Source organism: Schistocerca americana, chromosome 2 (genome assembly GCF_021461395.2).
Source record: "Schistocerca americana isolate TAMUIC-IGC-003095 chromosome 2, iqSchAmer2.1, whole genome shotgun sequence".
Lineage (NCBI taxonomy): Eukaryota > Metazoa > Arthropoda > Insecta > Orthoptera > Acrididae > Schistocerca > Schistocerca americana.
Window position 1 is genome coordinate 726,701,624 of NC_060120.1, and position 16,281 is coordinate 726,717,904.

At 40.8% G+C, this 16,281-nt stretch overlaps 1 protein-coding gene across 3 annotated transcripts in view; it reads right to left on the bottom strand.

Annotated features, from left to right (window-relative positions):
- LOC124594586 (sodium-dependent phosphate transporter 2) overlaps positions 1 to 16,281 on the bottom strand; it is a 333,885-nt gene that overhangs the window by 62,692 nt on the left and 254,912 nt on the right. The gene's annotated exons all lie outside the window — the stretch shown is intronic.

A 16,281-nucleotide genomic window follows, 5' to 3' on the forward strand; every position in this document is an offset into this window, starting at 1 on the left:
GGAGCGCCACCACATTGGCACTTATCTGTCCGTAACTACCTGAACGTCAACTACCCGAGGCTATGGATCGGCCGCCAGGCAGCCCGTGACAGAGCACTTCATCACTGGCCTCCAAGAAGCCCTGATCTTACCCCCTGCGATTTTTTCTTATGGGGGTATGTTAAGGATATGGTGTTTCGGCCACCTCTCCCAGCCACCATTGATGATTTGAAACGAGAAATAACAGCAGCTATCCAAACTGTTACGCCTGATATGCTACAGAGAGTGTGGAACGAGTTGGAGTATCGGGTTGATATTGCTCGTGTGTCTGGAGGGGGCCATATTGAACATCTCTGAACTTGTTTTTGAGTGAAAAAAAAAACCTTTTTAAATACTCTTTGTAATGATGTATAACAGAAGGTTATATTATGTTTCTTTCATTAAATACACATTTTTAAAGTTGTGGTATTCTTTTTTAATCACCCTGTATTATTTGGCTCGAACCCTACCAAGGAGCTGCCACGTGTAGTAAGGATTATAAAACGAAAGGTATGGGGTACAGTGTGGTAATGACTTATGTTGACCAGTTACTTCCACATGTTCCATATTGAATATACTTTGATAACCTCTTCACCAGCGTTGAACTACTACATGACCCAAAAGAGGGGCGTGGAAGCAACAGGAATAATAAGAGGAAACAGAGTTAAGAATTGTACTCTATCACCTGCAGAAAAAATGACAAAAGAAAATAGAGGATCATATGAAGTTTGTTCTGACTCAGCATCCGGGATTTCCATTGTACGTTGGAATGATAACAATGTTGTTACTGTAGCCACCAACTTTGACAGAGTGCAACCACTACGCTCTGTAGCAAGATTTTCCAGGGAACAAAAGAAAAGTATTAGCGTGCCTCAACCGAACTTATTACACCCCTACAATACCCATATGGGAGGCATAGATCGAGCTGACCAAAATGTATCCCTACATAGATGCTCTATAAGAGGGAGAAAGTGGTATTTCCCGATCATTGCGCATTTTATAGACATTGCAGAGCAAAATGCCTGGGATCTTTACAAGCACAACGAAGAACCCATAGATCATCTGACATTTCGTCGTCCAATTGTCACTGCAATTCTTGAAAGTCACAAAAGAGTCACTACCAGCAGAGGACGTCCTAGTAAGAGGGCAAAACTAGATTATAGATTTGATGGAAGAGAACATTATGTTGCTGAATTACCAACGTATGAGGTAACAAAAAAGAAGAAGCAGCTGAAATGTCGAAGTTGCCACAAAAAAACTACTACTATGTGCATAAAATGTGACGAACCACTTCATGTTTGTTGCTTTTTGTCTTATCATACTACTGCATAAAATATGTGTATAGGTTATTTTCTTTGTTTTTTGTATTTATTAGCTGTTTTAGCCTATAATTCAAATTTATTTATGTTTATTTGAAAGTATAAAAACCGAAACAAGTTAATTGCGCAATGTCACATACTTTAAAAACATGTTCCCTTATTGTCCTGACGTTCTTCTGGAAGGACGCCCGTTTTTGGAAATACTAAATAAAAATAAATACTCAAAATTGATTTTACTTTCTTCCTTACAACCTTGTGAATGAATGTAGATAAGATATAAATCAATTTTGAAAAAAAAAAAATAATAATAATAATTCAGGACTATCTGAGTTAATGTACCAGCATTTAAAGTTGCACTGGCTTATCTCTCACGTACATTAAGCTGTGATATTGCAATGTTCATCACTGAAATATGTTACCTGGACAAATGTATTTCCGAAATTTCATTACTCTCTGTTAATTATTTATTGGTGTTGCGACTTTTTCCCCCATCAGTGTATGAGAGAAGAGGGAGTGTATGAGAGAAGACGGGAGCAGGAGCTCATTAACTAGCTAATAAAAATGCACTAGATGGATATGTCACTAAGTTGCATTACAACACAAATATTTAGCCCAACCATTTTGATTACACGTTTGTACCTTGTAAATTATTGTTTATCCTAGGGCGACTCACACGAAACCAATGAATGATATGTATTGCTTTAAGCATGAAAAATCCAGCTGATGAACTGCAAAATTCGAAACCGGTAATGGTACTTTTTGAATAGAATAACATGAAACCAATTTGTGGCTGGTTGCTGAACGTCATCGACAATTTGTGTCTCATTTTTATTACACCTACTTATGATATATGATTTACTCAATCTCCATAGAAAAAAACTGGCAGAAATGTGTTATTACGAGGGGCTGCCATGTTCACAATCTGGCAGCAGCAATTGCTGTAGAAGATATTTAATGGAAGCCGCATCGATGTGACTCTGCACCCCACGACAGAACTGCCAAAAAGCCGGTAACAGCATGTGCAGTAATCTGCTGAATCAACATGCCAGTTTTTAGGAACAACAATAATATGTGCAGTGCTGCAACCAGTGCGATCATTTCGACATTCCTGTGATCAGCCTGCTTCAAGCATTGTAATGCACAGTCTATTGTAACAGCGATTAAGACCCGCTTCAAGAATTCACATTAGATCCAAACAATCTGCAGGGTATGGGCACAGACAATGAGAATGTAAAGGCAGGTATTAACAATGGGGTCCATTAAATGAGGAAAGCCGGCCGTGGTGGCCGAGCGGTTCTAGGCGCTACAATCTGGAACCGCGCGGCCGCTACGGTCGCAGGTTCGAATCCTGCCTCGGGCATGGATGCGTGTGATGTCCTTAGGTTAGTTAGGTTAAGTAGTTCTAAGTTCTAGGGGACTGATGACATTAGAAGTTAAGTCCCATAGTGCTCAGAGCCAATTGAACCATTTTTAAATGAGTAGAAAACAAAACAAAAAAAAAACAGGCATTCCGCATTTTATCCTTATGAAATGAGCATGTCATTCAATTCAACTTGTTACACAACGCCATACTACAGGCTACAACTCGGAGCCCTCTAATAAAGGGTTGTCATCTGTTCAGATTTATCGGTACCGTCACCGTTATGGACCTTCAGGTCCTGACATCCCGACAAGACCCAATTTTGTCCCGATTTTGCAAAACACTGTTACGAGCTTGGCTCAAGTACTGGAGTAACGCCATCTGTCAGAGCAACATGTGAATGCAGAATCAGTTTTATTTGTGTCAACAAGTTTATGTTGACAAGGTCGTCTCACAGATGGAGTTTTATTTCTGTATCCTGTATCGACTACGCGAGCACCATCTAGATACGCCTGAGTGCAACATTAGCGAGTAAACCCCCCCCCCCCCCCCTTATCACGAACTTCAGCACCTAACTAAACTGTTAAAATGAAAGACTTTTCTTGGAACACTTATTTTTAAAATGATTGAAGATGAATGATATTTGTGTGTGTGTGTGTGTGTGTGTGTGTGTGTGTGTTTGTGTGTGACGAAGGAATTTGTGGTTCATGTTACCTACAAATACTTCTCAAAAAAGAAAGCAAACCATCCACAGTGAAGTTACACACTTCTTACAGAACGTGATTCCCATGCATTAGTCCTCCCCATTGCGGCACTTGCTTGACCAGCGCGCCGAAACCCCATTTAAAATCAAGTGCAGATGTGTGCACCATACTTACTGTTCGTAAAATACTTCATCGCTGCTCTCCTTACTTCTGAAACGGTAGCAATTGGACGACTTCAGGTTGTTAATGCTTTGTATCTAACCACGCTAACATAACAACAACAATGAAAAGCACTGTCTTATGGAACTACTGCAGTGTCGTGTTGTCAATAATTCATTTATCTGTTTCGGCGCGAGTAATGAAGCTATTTCTGGACTGCTGCAGAAACTATCTACAACCTAGAGAAGACATTTAATTGAGATACTTAGTATTTCGTACGCATATCTCTCACTTTTATCATCAGCGATGTACAACATAAAGCACAAACATATGTGTGTAGTGTGTGGACTACGTGAGAAACTTGTAACCTCCACCGCATCAATGCTACTAACTGTGAAAAAGTAATTACTGATAACTTAATGTTAGAGTCTTACAAAATTGTGATGATAGTAATGATCTTTTGAAAATAATTTAGTTTCGTGGCCGAGACAGAATCGAATCTTTTAGTTTTTACCCCTCAGAAAATTTCATATTACGCCTAAGGGCTTAATTAACCCCATGCTGGGAACCACTAATCTAGATCTAGCGCAATCATTCGAGCAAATACCAGACTTCTCCAGTAATACGGGGCTGGAATTATTTAAGCAGCGCCACTCTGAGGGATCGGTCAGTTCCCATTTGAATAGGCATTTGATTAGACGAGTGTTTCTAAACGTAATACGAACAACGAATACAATGTCATAACGTTTGAACTGTTTACTGTGAGTATATAGGGCGTGATGTCGATAGTGACCTGTACTTCGATGACTAAAGTGTTGTTGTCGACTGTTTACGGTCTAATAAATTCACATCTTACGAAAATGCCTACCCGTGAAAACGAAAGTGTCACTTTTCAGATGGTTACACAATAGAGTGCTCTTTTCTCAAGAAAGGACGTACGGATCAGGAAGTGCTGTGAGATTTGTAGCTGTATTATCTCAGTAACTCATATGGGGTGAGGCAAATGTCAGGCACCACATTTCTACGAAGAACCGTACAAACAGATCCACCATATCATCAGCCTATTTCTACATTCATAATTAAGGAAGGTACTCAGGAAGAATTGCTCGTTGCGGCTCAGAACTAACAACAGTTTATAAAGTTGTCAAGCATCATCAGTCCTTCAGTTCTCTTGACTATAACGTAAAATTGAATGGCGCAACGTATCCTCACTCCATAGTCGCCGCTAAGCAGCCTACGGCCAGGACAGAAGCTACAGCGACTGTGAAAAATATTTTCGCACGACGCTCCGTGGCCGAATGCATAAAACAATTGCAAGAAGTTTCATTTGGCGGGATAGCCAGAGACGCATCGAACCACAAGGTTGAAAAGAGGTTTCCTTTAATTGTTCAATACTTTACTGAAACTGGTGGAATTCAACATTATCTGTTGATCTGGAGATACTAAAAGGTATCAGATAGATTATATAATGGTAAGACAGAGATTCAGGAACCAGGTTTTAAATTGTAAGACATTTCCAGGGGCAGATGTGGACTCTGACCACAATCTATTGGTTATGACCTGTAGATTAAAACTGAAGAAACTGCAAAAGGGTGGGAATTTAAGGAGATGGGACCTGGATAAACTGAAAGAACCAGAGGTTGTACAGAGTTTCAGGGAGAGCGTAAGGGAACAATTGACAGGAATGGGGGAAAGAAATACAGTAGACGAAGAATGGGTAGCTTTGAGGGATGAAGTAGTGAAGGCAGCAGAGGATCAAGTAGGTAAAAAGACGAGGACTAGTAGAAATCCTTGGGTAACAGAAGAAATATTGAATTTAATTGATGAAAGGAGAAAATATAAAAATGCAGTAAATGAAGCAGGCAAGAAGGCATACAAACGTCTCAAAAATCAGATCGACAGGAAGTGCAAAATGGCTAAGCAGGGATGGCTAGCGGACAAATGTAAGGATGTAGAGGCTTATCTCACTAGGGGTAAGATAGATACTGCCTACAGGAAAATTAAAGAGACCTTTGGAGATAAGAGAACGACTTGTATGAATATCAAGAGCTCAGATGGAAACCCAGTTCTAAGCAAAGAAGGGAAAGCAGAAAGGTGGAAGGAGTATATAGAGGGTCTATACACGGGCGATGTACTTGAGGACAATATTATGGAAATGGAAGAGGATGTAGATGAAGATGAAATGGGAGATACGATACTGCGTGAAGAGTTTGACAGAGCTCTGAAAGACATGAGTCGAAACAAGGCCCCGGGAGTAGACAACATTCCACTGGAACTACTGACGGCCTTGGGAGAGCCAGTCCTGACAAAACTCTACCATCTGGTGAGCAAGATGTATGAAACAGGCGAAATACCCTCAGACTTCAAGAAGAATATAATAATTCCAATCCTAAAGAAAGCAGGTGTTGACAGATGTGAAAATTATCTAACAATCAGTTTAATAAGCCACAGCTGCAAAATACTGACACGAATTCTTTACAGACGAATGGAAAAACTAGTAGAAGCCGACCTCGGGGAAGATCAGTTTGGATTCCGCAGAAACACTGGAACACGTGAGGCAATACTGACCTTACGACTTATCTTAGAAGAAAGATTAAGGAAAGGCAAACCTACGTTTCTAGCATTTGTAGACTTAGAGAAAGCTTTTGACAATGTTGACTGGAATACTCTCTTTCAAACTCTAAAGGTGGCAGGGGTAAAATACAGGGAGCGAAAGGCTATTTACAATTTGTACAGAAAGCAGATGGCAGTTATAAGAGTCGAGGGACATGAAAGGGAAGCTGTGGTTGGGAAGGGAGTGAGACAGGGTTGTAACCTATCCCCGATGTTATTCAATCTGTTTAATGAGCAAGCAGTAAAGGTAACAAAAGAAAAATTCGGAGTAGGTATTAAAATCCATGGAGAAGAAATAAAAACTTTGAGGTTCGCCGATGACATTGTGATTCTGTCAGAGACAGCAAAGGACTTAGAAGAGAAGTTGAATGGAATGGACAGTGTCTTGAAAGGAGGATATAAGATGAACATCAACAAAAGCAAAACGAGGATAATGGAATGTAGTCGAATTAAGTCGGGTGATGCTGAGGGAATTAGATTAGGAAATGAGACACTTAGTGTAGTAAAGGAGTTTTGCTATTTGGGGAGCAAAATAACTGATGATGGTTGAAGTAGAGAGGATATAAAATGTAGACTGGCAATGGCAAGGAAAGCGTTTCTGAAGAAGAGAAATTTGTTAACATCGAGTATAGATTTAAGTGTCAGGAAGTCATTTCTGAAAGTATTTGAATGGAGTGTAGCCATGTATGGAAGTGAAACATGGACGATAAATAGTTTGGACAAGAAGAGAATAGAAGCTTTCGAAATGTGGTGCTACAGAAGAATGCTGAAGATTAGATGGGTAGACCACATAACTAATGAGGAAGTACTGAATAGGATTGGGGAGAAGAGAAGTTTGTGGCACAACTTGACCAGAAGAAGGGATCGGTTGGTAGGACATGTTCTGAGGCATCAAGGGATCACCAGTTTAGTATTGGAGGGCAGCGTGGAGGGTAAAAATTGTAGAGGGAGACCAAGAGATGAATACACTAAGCAGATTCAGAAGGATGTAGGTTGCAGTAGGTACTGGGAGATGAAGAGGCTTGCACAGGATAGAGTAGCATGGAGAGCTGCATCAAACCAGTCTCAGGACTGAAGACCACAACAACAACAACTGTTGAAGTTTGATTCGCTGAATAACGAAACATCAGAGACAATTGCAAATTTTTGGCTAGACACTTTAACACAGTTGCAAATTCCACTAGATAAACTAATCGCTTTTTGTGGAGGCAGCTTCGGAGGGCGGTCAGAGGAATGTGTTTTGCAAAATTAAAGAAGTAGTAAAATATGTAAAAGGAATTGGATGCCCTGCCCATATTCTCCACAGTACCGCATCAAGCGCTGCTGCAGTCTTGACTGTCGACGTTTAAATAATCGTCATAGCATATTTAATTATTTTTCAATATACACGGAAAGGGCAGAGAAGCTCAGAGAGTTCTTCTTGTATGTGGATGTCAATCATCAGACTCTTCGTCTCACTCAAACACAAGATGGCCGCCGTTAACGCCGCAAGGAGGAAATTCTTAAACTTTGGATTCCATTACAACAATTTTTTAAAGCCGAAGGTAGACCACCTACAATAATTCCAGATTTCTTCCAATAATGTGATAAGTGAAATTAGTTCATGTTTCTGCAGTCAAACTTGGCTCTTTTTGAAAGAGAGAGAGAGAGAGAGAGAGAGAGAGAGAGAACGTGGAGAAGAGTAAAGTCTCCATAACTGAAAGAAGACATATATTAATCGACCCTCAAGGGTGTGCGAATGAAAGGGACACTGCCAATTTTACTGGCAAGCAAACAAAAACGAACTCTAACAAATTAAAGAACGAAGACCCTAACCAAGAAATTATTAACTTGATTTCGGAATTTGAGGATGAGACAATGCTTTCTATAACATATCATTTGATTACTTAGAGAAATGGGCTATTTCTTTGAATAAATATCAAGTACTTGAATGGATGACGCTATTTGAAACCCCACAATGGGTGATGGTTGAAAACACTATTACATAAATGACTAAAAATGGTGTGAAGATTTCAGGCGACAGCTGTTTTCAGGGTTTTTAGAAACTAAGTGTGACTCGGCTTTTTAGAAACTAAGTGTGACTCGGAAGAAGGAAGTCTAAACACTCCGTGAAAGAAAGGTGGCATTACTGTCTCAAGGAAACCGAAAATCCTCAACGCAATGGCCAACTGCTAAAATTATGCTAGTATTTGTTTTCTTTTCCCACAGACAACGTGACTGTGGAAAGAGTATTTTCGCTGATGTTGGCCCAGTAGACTGATGAAAGAAATCGACTGCTGCCAATGACTACGAAATCAATCTTGCAGTGCCATTTTATCTACAAGCTGACCTGCATGGAGTTTTATAAATACGTAAAAGGGAACGAAGACTCGCCGAAAAAGGCGTAATCTTCCAAAAATTATGGTGTACCAGCTACTCTTGCCCCAACAATGTAAATGTGTTCTCAGTAAAAAGTAACCATATTAAATGAATTTTTTACTTGACTTCTACACCCCCGTCTCAGACTGTCTCGAAGAGGTCCCAGCTAGGAAAAGCAACACTACTCTAGCAGCAGACAGATGGCTGCAAATATGTAGACATGAAGAATAAAGACGTAGAACATTAATAACGTTTGTTTTGTCTAAAAAAACTAAGAATTTTGACATAAAATATTTGGATATGTTAATTTTCAGCCATAGTACCTTAAATAGCAAACTCAAATTAGATAATGAAACACTATGTAATCTTGCCCAGCTGGCTTAACAAGTTGGGGATCGGACCGTCCTACTACATGAGGATAAAGCTTTCCAACATTATTTTATCTATTTTGATCAGAGAACACCGCAGCTGTTTCCGTAAACCACACTGTAGGAAAGACTGCAACCAACAACAAGTTTTTCTTTTTTTAAATGATTTACAATTACTAGTTTCGGGCCTGAGCCCATCAGATGGTAGCGTTGACTTTTTTGTAGGTTTTTCTTTTGTATCCTAAAATGTAACAAAGATCTTATTATAACATAGTTTACAAGAGGTTTGACATTTTCGTCCTAAAATAAAAAGTTTGTGACTACATAGTTTTACGCTTATGTATGTTTTATTCTCTGTACTTACAACCATAATGAATAAAGCATACGTATGTCTTCAACTATGTAACCACAAAAACTTTGTTGTATTTTAGGATGCAAATGGCAAATCTTTTGTTAACTATGCAATCACAAAACTTCGTTGCATTTTAGGATACAAACGTAAAACCATGGGCTTAGTCCCAAAACTAGTAACGGTACAATAAAATCATTTAAAAAACAACTTGTGGCTCGTTGCAGTATTTCCTACAGTGTAAAGTTTTCCGAGTTCCAGTACGGGTTTAACTGACTATTTTCAGTATACCTCGTGGGGGTGCTATCCAGAACTCTGATCACAACTCTAGTGCGATTTTGTATATTTTATGTAGTGACAGTAGGTCCCTCATTATTGCAATTACCTCAACCTGTTGTCTGCACAAAAAAGTCGTTATGGTTTTCTGCAGAATCTTGGGCAACTCTTCAGAATTATATTTTTTTCGCGAATTGGAAAATATAATTTTTATCTTACAAGACCAAAATTTTCTGAGTACTATTGTTTTCTTATCGAAATTTTCAGAACTATTCAAATTTTGTGCAGAAAACTATTAGCATATCTATATGTTCAACAACAAGCATCGCAACAAGTGCTGAAGTAAATACGCTATCTATTCTAAGACTTCAGGTTTTTCACCAATTTCTGTCGCTCGAGGACAAGCGAGATGGAACGGTAGAGAAAGCGAGCAAAAAAGTTGGAGCGGATGTGCAATTTACTGGAGGTAAATACTTTTGCTGCTCCCAAGTTTCTGCTGCTATCGGTATGGAGTGTAAATAAAGAAAGAATTCAGGAGTAAGCTTTCTGTGCCTGATTTATAATATTACGGGGGTTGTCCGTCGTCCTGCAGCACATTGTTCGTCTCAGTTCTCGTGTTAAACGTATGCCTGTGCTAACAGTCTGCCATTTGTCATCGGCTGCATTGCTGAAGCATCTACAAATACCTTTACTGATGTGTGTTAGGTATTTTGTTATTTTAGTGTGAATGAAACTGTCACTGCAAAGCAGTGGTTCCCAGCCTGGGGAAATTACCTCCCTGATGGGTGAAAAACGGAAGGGTTCAGTTTGGTTTCGGTCATAAAACTAAATTACTTTTAAAGATCATTATTAGTGTCATTATTTCATAACACTGCAATACTGGTTACGTGAGAACCAGTAATAGGCTTGTTCTGCACATACATAAATATGTACTTTGACAATGTACATCATAAGCTGCTAAATAAATAAATCTATATCCCGTCACTCTCTGACAGCCAACGGACGATCAGTAGTATTTGAGCACTCGGCTGTGAATGTCGTAACCAATGCGAGCATTAAACGTGAGCCTAGCGAGTAGTGTGGTGAAATTTTATTCCATTTGTTGCGAGTTGTCATCGTTGATAGTTGGTAACCTACAAATAAGAGAATTTGCAGGATACATGCTTTCTTCAAGCGCGAAGCACGTGCAGGTGCGTATCCCCACTGTCGCTTGGAACCGGCAACGGTGCACTCATGCTCCTTACTTGCCTCGTCCTGCGCGAACCGCCATCGTTCATGAATCGGACTGTAGCATTACCGGATGGTAGTTTAGTGGTTCAGCTTGTGAAACGAATGTATGAACATCTTCAGATAATCCACCCACTAGTGAAACTGAGTCTACAAAAGAGATTGCTTACAAATCACCCGAGCGGCCGGTTCTGGAATATGGCTTAAGTGTGTGGGGCCCATACCACATAATGCTAACTTGCTATCATCATCATCATCATCATCATCATCATCATCTCCTTGGGCCTTTGTCCCATTTTCAGTGCGGGGTCGGCCCTGTTCCTATGGATTTGGCGATGTTAGTGTCAGAGGGTGGCCAGATGCCCTTCCTGTCACCACCCCATACCACCCCTCCCCAGACGGAATCAGTGTACCCCAGCTGCCTGTGTCTAGTGTAAGCCATGGAATAATCGAAATGTTTTCAAATGTCTGCGAGTCGTGTAACTGAGGCAGGACATGGGGACCATCCCAGTATTCGCCTAGTGGGATGTGGAAAACCGCCTAAAAACCACATCGTTAATCCGTTGGGCGGATTCGACCCGGGGCCAGGAAGCAGCGTATTAGCCTCCTCGGCTAGCCTGGTGGATCAGAGCTAACAGCGAGTATTGAACGTATACAGAGAAGGGCAGCACAGATGGTCACAGGTCTGTTTAATCCGTTGACGTGTGTGACAGAGATACTGAAGGAACTGAACTGGCAGACTCTTGAAGACAGACGTAAGCTATCCCAAGATTGTTAACAGGCTAAGTTTCAAGAACCGGCTTTAAATGATTACGGATACACTACAACTCCCTACGTATCGCTCACATATTGATCGTGACGATAAGATTAGAATAATTACTGCATGTACAGAGGCATTCAAACCATCATTCTTCCCGCGCTCCACACGTGAATGGAACAAGAAGAAATCCTAATAACTGGTACAATGGGGCATATCCTCTGCCTTGCACCTCACGGTGGTTTGCAGTGTATAGATGTAGATGTAGATGAGACATACACAGCACATATGATTAAATATCTCAGGAAAAAGCCATCTTTGAGTTGTAGGTAGTTCCCACAATACACTAGAAAATGCTTCATTATTCTTTTCGCAACAATGAACGCACTGATTGACAGCGCGACAGAACTATGAAACCCCTTCTACAATGCTGTAGGGCCTACATATTATTATTATTATTATTATTATTATTATTATTATTATTATTATTATTATTATTGGCGGTAGTGGTCAGACACAAAGCACTGGCAGCCTGAAGTCTTCTAATTTCTGCTAATTCTGAAGTAAGAAGTCCAGCAATGAAGTGATCTACAAGCAATAGGCCTAAGCAGAGCGATATTAATTGGATGAATTTTAAATGAGTGGGGGTAATCACCTGTCACTGGGGAGAGAACTGTTGTAGAGGAAGCATGTTGTGTGATAAGAGTGTACCCTTAATGTAAATAGTTTTCGTTTCTGAGGAAGAGCTGTAGGTAGCACTCGTGATGCAGTGGAGCTGTTTTCTCACGCTATCGAAAAAAAAAGGTTGTTAGGAATGATCGGCACCACTTATCTCCTTGATTCATTAGTTAGTGTTTTAATAAATCTTATAAAAACTTAGTATCAGTTATCTTTGACATTTTAAACATGAAAGTTTTCAAAGGAAATTATGTTTCTTTCCAATGAGTAGTTAGGTGTAAATAGTAATGATGGTGCAGGGCAAGGGTGGGGGGTTATTAGCTGAAATATCGTTTTGCACTCGGGTGTAACGGTTTCGGAAAGATGGGAACCACTGCATCGAAAGTCTTGAGTCTCTCAGCTGAGTAATGCACTAAACGTTTAACCCATGTAGTTCTTGGACAGACGGCTTCGTTGTGCCTGCCAATCGTGCCCGTGACGACCAATGTACACTAACCACCATAAACCGTAAGATATGAGTTTGTTCTACTTTCAATTTTTCTACGACGTTTACACAATTTGTAATTTAAATACTATAACAATACAGTTAATTTCTTGTGTGCGATATTTCTCACCAATAAAGTACACAGGGGGCTGGGGGGCGCAGAATGACTTTGACAAGCTCTGGCCATACAGATCAGTTGCGAGGATAGCTAAAATTTGTTGGTATTTAGGTAATACAAATTAGAAGATCTCACCTGCAGAACGTGCAAAACATGTATGAACTTTCTTCTCGAAGTGGAGATCATTTCGCTTATCCGTGTATATCTTTACACTTAAGTCACGCCGGCCGAAGTGGCCGTGCGGTTAAAGGCGCTGCAGTCTGGAACCGCAAGACCGCTACGGTCGCAGGTTCGAATCCTGCCTCGGGCATGGATGTTTGTGATGTCCTTAGGTTAGTTAGGGTTAACTAGTTCTAAGTTCTAGGGGACTAATGACCTCAGCAGTTGAGTCCCATAGTGCTCAGAGCCAGCCACTTAAGTCACTTCCAGTTATAAATCTACTACAGCTGTTACTGATGCCATAACGAGAAAATGGCAGCTTTTCGAACCGCGTCGAGGAAGAATAAAGGCAGATTAAATATGTACAGGAAGTTGATTGTTCTTCCTTTAGTCGTTCACAGATTGTGTCACCAATTCTGAAAGGACAAATTCGGGATACGAGAAGTTCAGCCAAGGACTATTACGTGCTCCATTTGCTGACTGCTTTGTGGCACGTACCGTAAGGAATGAAAACGCAAGCATATCTGACCTGCGATCTGCCCTTGCTGCAGCAGTGTGACACCCAGTACTCACGCAGCTCTATAAGGGGTCGAGCTCACAGAGCGTAACGTCTCCTGTTCGTAAGTCCACATTTACGTTCATGTTAGGGATGCGCTGTATGTTAGACCGCTAATAGGCTGACCTTTTCCGTCAGATTACGTTTGGGATGCTTTCGGTATATGGTAGATGTTCAATGTAAGCATACTTCATACTGAGAACACGGGTGCTTTAAGAATCGGATATGACTAACATTCCCAACATGTTACAAGCTGGATCACAAATTCACGTTTGGAACAGTTTTCACGTTCCATTTATTTTGTGTCACGTGCTCCTAACATTGGATTCGTTTCATCAGATTCGATAGTTACTGTTATTTCCAAAAATTTCCTTGGTTCGTGGAAACTAACGATATGTAGTTATGAAATAAATTTCGATTTTGTAGAAGAAAAAGTAATAAATGTTCCCATGGTTACTTTTACAAGGTGCCGCCCACGGCAAGTCTTCTTCAAGAATCGGGTTTATCTACAGTAACACGTTTGCAAATAGTGTCCGGTCCCTTCCTAAGAGTTACGTCGTTTCAGAGTCAAACGCAGGCAACTGGAGCGGTGGGGCGCACCCGCTGTCCCCCGGTGGCGAAGTAAAAATACGGAGGGTCGCGCGTCTCCGTGTTGACACGGCCCCGCTATTCTGGGCGCGCGCCCGCGTCCTACAGTTAGGACGTGGTGGCGCCTGACGCCGCGAAGGCATGCTCCGCCACACACCTGCCGCAGCCTTCTTCCGGATGCTGAGCCAGCGCGCCCATGAGCATTCCTCTGCCACCTAGTCGTCGTCTTTACGAGCATAATTTTCGCAACCGATGTGCGCACTTCCTGGCTTGGCTTAGGCAAGGAGGAGATGGATACGCCTGGATGGCGCAGAAAGCGGAGTCAGAACTGTTGAGGAGAAATTTCGTTTCGTCCTTTCAACGCAGGAGTTCTGTGAATGAGGAGCAAGACATAACAGACGATCAGAAATAAATGCACAAGTTTGGGTACCTATCTAATAGTGGCATCCAGGCAAATCCATCTCTTCCTTGCACAAGCGAAGCCAAGAAGTGGGTCTTTTTTAATCACTTTTAGCTGCCTTCTGTTACGTATCGACAGTTAAAATTTAGCAACAAATGACAAAAGTTCTATGACAGATTTAGTCATGACATGAGGAACTCCTTATTCGGGCAGTTATATTTCTTAACTGCACCTGACTGTATCTGGTCTCATTGAGCAGGAGAGCAGTTGAATTTTCTTTTTCCAAGTTATTTAGAATGCAACAAATAACGCCGATGATAAATCCCAAATGACTGGCATCGTTTATCACCACCTAGAGTTTTTTTTAATGCAAATATTGCTAAATTATTTTCTAAGCAGTGGACAAGAATTACAGCCTTTACTATTCAGCGACGGTACTCCAGCGATTTTTCCATGTCCGGATGTAACGAAGTGAAGCATTTCATTCACAGACTTTCCTACAAGCTTAGAGAGTTGTTCAAAAAATTAAGGAAAATTACATTATTAAGGGACTGATCAAAATTCCGTATATGGCAAGCACGGGAAAAGAAATCAGCCGCGCAGTTTTCAAAGGTGTTATACCATCATTCGTGTTAACATATTTAGGAGAACTACCAGGAAAGTTAATCAGAATGGTCGGACGAGAATATGACTCCTCCTATTCCCAAATGAAATACCAGTGTGTCGACCACTTCGAAGGTAAAGACGGAAGATCAAACGAGCTTATGCACCGAGATGCAGCTGCGTAAAATTCAAAGAATGGGAAGATATAGGAAGCATTAATTTTCTTTCCCTGCTGTCAGCTTCCTTTTACGACTCAAGATATAAAATGCCTCACGTACAGAGGCACAAAACATTAGGGAAAGCTTTCACGGACGTTGGTTCGGACTACCACCATTTGTCACGCTGACACTTTCATGCTGTTCTGTTTTGGAAACCGCTGACAATACAGAATTTTTGAATGACTACTCCTTATGAAGTATCCCTTCTGAGAGCAAATCTTAATTTCTTAAACACTATTTGTGAGAAGATTACACTGATGAAAGGAGTAAGACAGCGTGTTCAAAAGGACGACCAAGCAAGTAGTTTGACGGCACGAAATTAAAGGGAGGCGACGGCTATGACTAAGCGCCTTCAGCAATTATTAAAAGACAGATTATATTATCACACGCGTGAATATGGCTGGAAGCTTACATGTGACGTAAGACGGTGCCGCTGACTAGAAAGCAATGCTCTACAGCCCAAAAAACACGACACGCCAACAGTGGCCAGATCTCGCAGACAAGTACTATATCGCGAATGTAAACTGGTCGACTGGCACGCACATTTAACAAGTGCGTGGACTCTTCTGCTTATGCATGCCAACAAGACTACTTTTCGAACCCCATCGTGGGTTCTAGTCAGCCGAAAGACAGTCATGTCGTTTCTAGAAGTTTAGTGGCATGGAGAACCTGACATCTTTATATGGTGTGGTTAAGATTAATCAAATATCGACCATGCTTTAGCAAAAAAAAAAAAAAAAAAAAAAAAAAAGAATTTTCTAGAAGTGGCTCAGGCCTCCTCCTGTTGTGTTGTGTCGTATAAGGCACACGAAATTGTTCGCTGAATGGAACCACCACGAGACATCACACAAGGTGTGTCTTTTGCCGACCTGAAGCAATGAATTTCCTTGTTCAGTTCCCTTTCTTTTATGAGTGTGTATTTGTTTTCCATACACCATTTGATTTGCTTCTACGACTTCTATCGAAAAG